The 5,813-nt window shown below is 34.6% G+C and overlaps 1 pseudogene; it reads right to left on the reverse strand.

Moving 5' to 3' along the window:
* Window positions 1-3,618: 3,618 nt before the first annotated feature.
* On the reverse strand, window positions 3,619-5,366 carry LOC110278739 (tubulin-folding cofactor C-like; annotated as a pseudogene).
* Between the last annotated feature and the right edge of the window lie 447 nt (window positions 5,367-5,813).

The following is a 5,813-nucleotide window of genomic DNA, read 5'->3' on the forward strand; positions in this document are numbered from 1 at the left end:
AGGTGCTACTACACGGCTTTCCCTAGAGACTTTAGACCTTAATCAAATATATACATATGAGCATGTAACGCTAGTCGAGATCGCGTGTCAGATATATAGATATAATGAAATAAGTAATAGTTAAATAGATAATATATACATGAAGCATAGAAAATATAGAAAACATAGTAATATCATACATATATGCCCGAAGGCTCATTTAGTACATCATAATTCACTTCGGGTTACATCGTTGCTTATTAATGAAAATATTTACAGACTCCATATTTATACTAACAGACCTCGACTCACAAGAGACACCCTAGTCTAGGACCTGCTCTAACTTATTTTTATAGATATTTAGAAAAGTACCTAACCCTCTAAAAGTCTATACAAAGCGAGGACAAAGACTACAACTGCTACTACTACTATTGCTAGTCACCGATCCCTAGCAGCTGAAGAAACACATAAGTGTTGTGTTGAAGTAAAAAAAAAAGTAGCTTTGACCTACCAGTAATGCTACTGCTACTCTTCCATCTCAAAGTTAGGAACTCAAAGAAGATCATACCGGATTGCATCTGCGGAACGGGAGAAGTAAGGGGTGAGAACCTAAGGTTCCCAACAGGGTACTACTCGGAAAAACCTAAGGAGTTCCACAGCCTAAGTCTAAGACTTTGCATAGTTAGGTCGGTAAGTCACACAAACAAGTACAAGCACAAGTGTATAGCAGAATAGTAAACAAACACAAAGTACAGGAAGTATAGATAAATCACAATCACACATAAATGCAGCAACCAAGTATGATGCATGCCTGGTCCTGTGCAGACCATGAGCTCATGCGTCAGTTGACTACCCGCAACCCGACGTTACTTAGGAACTAGTCCTAGATATGGTTTTCCGATTTATGTCCGTCTGTGCATACATGTCAATGTGGTTAAGAATACCACCAGTACGTGACAAAAGGCAATCGTTGCAAAACTTGACTCCATAACATACACAGAAAGGAAAAACAGAGTTTTAGCAGTTAATGGGTAATACCCGCCTCCAAACAACCTCAAGCACCTTGAGGTTTATAAGTTTTTTTTTTCGCAGCATATCTCAATAAAATTTATCTCCAAGGGACTTCTCTGCCCTTCTTTTTAAAAATTTGTGCCCGATCTTTTTTTAAAATATCTCAGTCTTGTCACATATTTTACCATTTTGCCTTTGATAATTTTGTACATTTTCAATTTTACCCTTTTATACATAATTTCGTTTTTCTAATTTTCTTTAGGCTCTTAGTGATACTTTCACCACTAGTGTTATTACTTCACCATTTTACCCTCATTTTTTTTCTAAAAGACCTTTTTACCCTTCATTAAGTTAATTAATAAACTTTAATTTTGACTTTATACTTAAAATCACTAATATGCCCCTAAGTACTCTAGTTTTACCTGATTTAGCGTCAAAATGTTACTGGGTTAATCCTAATATTTTTCTATGATAAAATTATTTATAATACTTTTAATTAATACCAATTCTACACTTAAGGACCTAAAAGATCATTTTACCCTTTATTAATTTATTTACTTATTCTAGTTACCGTTTTTATCGTTCTACTTTTAATTTTTACTAAAGCTTTTATTTAGGCCCAAAATTTTATTGTAATTATAATTTTGACCTAATTAATTTATGTAATTACTAATTTACTTTGATGACACTAAGTTTAGAATTTTACTTATCTTTGAATTAAATTACATTTTTACCCATCTTTTACCCAAAAATGACCATAACACCCTTTTTACTTTTACACCTTTGTTCCATAGGATTAATGTCAATTTTCTAACCTCTTTTTAACCCTTATATACATGACTTTCATGATCATTTAGTGGCTAAATTTTCAGGGGTGCAGTTTTTTATTTTTATCCACTTTTAGTGAATTTTAAGGCTTGAAACTTAAATTTCAAGTGCTCTAAATAATTTTAGTGGTTCCATATAATTTTCAAAGACAAATAATCTTCATATAACACTCAAATAACAAGTCAAAAATAGAGAAGCATCACTAAGTTTTCAGAATTAAAAATCAAGCACGAAATCACCACAAAGTAACTTATATGAACACCGAATCAAGTACAAATATATATATTCAAACTATTCCTAACCCTTAACTGTTATTTAATTTATTTTTTAAACCTTTCACACTAGAAAACATGCACATAAAGGCAGAGGCATGGCTGGTGGTGGTGCAGTTTCATTTTTGGTCGAAAAGTGTCACAAAAACATCAAAATTCAACTACTTTGAACTCAAATTTCTTTAGCTTCTTAGGTGTGCTCCATGGGTGATTCAAGATGAGTTTTCTATATATGGAGGAGAGTAAGAATTTATCATGACTACTATTTTAAAAAAAAATAAAAAAGGAAAGGAGAAAGAATATGAGTTTACCTAGTCGAAATTTTGGAATAAATGCAAGGATTAGCGAAAACAGGCAAGAGTTTGTGTTTGTAAGGATTGAGTACTTGAAGAACACATGAAGAAAAATGCAAAAAGAGTTGAAATAGGGGCTGGGACATAGAGCACAAGTGCAAGAAATTTTCTCTCTTTCTCTCTCAAGAATTCGATCAAAAGAGTGTAAAAATGTATAAAGTATTTTGTTGTGGTCAATACTTTCTTAAATAAAAAAAATTAAAGTCTTGTTGAATTTATGATGGTAGAAGAGGCTGAGTTTTTCGTGGTCAAGGGCTGGGCTTTAATGAAGACGGGGTGTGAAAATGAGGAAGCTTGGTCAGCGCTTGCGTGTCGAGCTTATTCACAGTTAACCACAGTTAGTTAATCGATGTTAAAAATAAAGCAGAAGGGGGTGAAAAGCTAAGATAGTCTCGGCCCAGAGGTTGAGAAGGAGACACGAGTTACCTGGGTGGCAAGTAAGAAGATTTGGAGTCTCTAAGAGTTGTTTGTAGAATACTTTTTAGTAATTCGGTTCGGAGTAGATTTTACCGTGTGGTAAAATAATTAATGGCTAAAATTTATTCTTAAATAAATAAATCATGAATATATGTTTAATATTAATCTTGGGATACAATTACCAAGGTAGAAATTATTTTTTCCACTAGTTTCAAAGTTTTCGGTTACAAGAATTTTTGTCGGCGCACGCAAAATCGTCATTAAAAGTGAATTTTTGGCTCAAAAAGTCTATAGTAAGGAAAATAAACTAATGGTAAGCTAATATTTATTATTTACTAGTCATATTTACCTTAGGGAGATTAATTACTCTCATAAAGCCAATTTTGACCTTATTAATGGTCTTTTTCTATTTATTTTTTTATTTTTTATTTTTATTTTTTTTACCATTGGATCAGCCTCACTATTTCTTATTAGGCCATGATCTGGAATTTTGCAAAATAAATTTTAAATTAGCCAAAAAATTCTGTTTACCAAAAATCGGGTTTTTACAAAATACCCCCTCATGCCAATATCTCCAAGTGCCTTTTGAGAAAAATATCATCCATACTTATAAAACTGTAAGGAAGGATGCATTCCTCACAAAAAGGCCACTGCGTTGAAATCCTGGTCGTAAGCACTACCGAACTTGGAAGATAGAGCTTTGAGAATTTCCTCATTCTATGGAAAAAAAAAAAACTTAAACACTTGCAGCATCTTACTCAAATTTTCTCATTCTTTCCATGTTCCAAATTGGATATATCAATGATTCTAACTCTAACATTCTCCGCTAAAATAGACCAATTTGGAGACTACACCGCCCTCAACCAATTGAAATCATCCCCATTTTCTTAATTCCCGATTTCTGCAACACGACCATCACCACGAAGATCTTCTTTGATCCTTTCGTAGCACAAGCAGTATGGCGCAAACCTCTCACCCCATTACCATCCTTGATTATAGGCATACTCTTAACTCTCAGGTAAAAATTGCTCCTTTTTGCAACGTGATCTAAATTTGATGTGATGCTATGGCAAAAATGTATTCCCAACATCCTCGATGAGGATTGAACCCATCATGGGCCCAATGTAACCCTACAATTCTTCAACTTGTGAATGAAATGGGTCCTCATGCAACCAATTATCCTAACCTCGCAGGAATTGAAATCAGACACTATGAATTTTTCAACCTCTGAACCCTTAAAATCACCCACCAAAAGTGCACCGGATTTGTTCCTGAAACCCAGGGAATCGCTTTTAGGAGGTAGAGACTGCTTGGGTTCTTGTGGAGTAACAATGGTTGTGTTGCTGTTGCTGTTGTTGGCACTTGACAGTGTCTTTCTTGGTAGTAGCCTTGTTCTTGAAGAAGAACTTCCTTTTAAGAAGAAGCTAGGAGGTGAGGATTTTTAGGGTGTGTTTCAAATCGGCAATGGTTTTGAGGGAGGATCGAACATCGTAGGAGGGAAGGAGGTATGAGTTTTCTGTAATAAACTTTTTTCAAATTAAAAGTTAAATATGATTGGTGGTAGGGTTAATTTTAGAATTTAATATGTTTCTTAAACAGAGTCAACAAAAATTTAACAATTGAATATTTTTGTCGAACATAATTCATCTTTCATCAGTGGAAAGTTCATTTAGTTCTTCCGTGGTTAGTTTCATCTGCGACCGAATATTTCATAGTAAGAAATGACGATTTACTCTAATACTTAAACTATTCATATCACAAACATTTAAAACACGTATTACCTTTTTTAAGAGAAAAAATTTGTAAAAATTTAGATAAACCTAAAATCTTAAATATTTGATGAGCGAATATTTTATACGATTTTTGGCATCATTTTATATAGTTTTTAGCACATTTTGTTAAAGTTTTATTAAGTTTTCATAGATTTTAGTGCAAAATTCACATTTTTGGGTTCTAATTTAAATTTGTGTGTTTTTATACAATTTCAGGTAATTTCTGACTGAAATTGAGGAGTTGGAGCAAAAGTCTGATTCAGAAACAGAGAAAGCATTGTAGATGTTATCTAGATCTGACCTCCTTGCATTCGAAAGAGATTTTCTGGAGCTACAGAAGTCTAAATAGAGAATTCTCAATGGCTATAGAAAGCTAACATCCAGAGCTTTCTAGCAATGTATAATAGTTTATACTTTGCTTCAGAATTGAAGGCCCAAAACTGGCGTCCAATGCTAGCCTCCTGCTCGAATCTAAGCGTCTAGCACTCACAAGGAGGAGACCAGCGTTCAAACGCCCAAAAAGGACCCTCTAGCCAGCGTTCAATGCCCTAGAGGCCTCCTAGCATGTGGATCTCATCAAAGCTCATCCTAAACACTTACCAAGTGGGCCCCAAAAGTGGATTTTAGCACTAAAAGACTGTCTTACCCTTTCTTATGTAATCCTTAGTCATTAGCTTAGTATTTAAAGACCTTTTACACTTGATCTTCGAATCATATACAGGGAGATCAGCCATATTTCGTTTTTCACGTATTTTCTATCAGTATGAGTCTCTAAACCTCCTAGGTTGAGGGGAGGAGCCCTGCTGAGGTTTTATGGATTAATAAAAGTATTACTGTTTCTCTTCAATCCGTGTTTGATTCAATTCTAAGATGTATCTTCGTTCTTCAACTTGATGAATGAGAGGACCCATGACAATCATCTTCGTTCTTCATACTAAGACCGCGTGCCTGACAACCAATCGTGTTCTTCTTGGGTTCGTGTGAATATGTAACTGGAAAGCATCGAACCACTAGCTTGATTATACATCTCTTAGATGGCTAATCCACGACTTCGTTAGAGACTTCTCGAGGCACCGGTTCAACTGAGGTATGGGGAGATTAGGGTCTCTGTGGTAGAGACTAGAACCTAAAGGCGCAACATTCTCTGAGTCGAAAGATCCGACTTTGTCTGTGGCATTTTG

Source organism: Arachis duranensis, chromosome 3 (assembly GCF_000817695.3).
Source record: "Arachis duranensis cultivar V14167 chromosome 3, aradu.V14167.gnm2.J7QH, whole genome shotgun sequence".
Classification (NCBI taxonomy): domain Eukaryota; kingdom Viridiplantae; phylum Streptophyta; class Magnoliopsida; order Fabales; family Fabaceae; genus Arachis; species Arachis duranensis.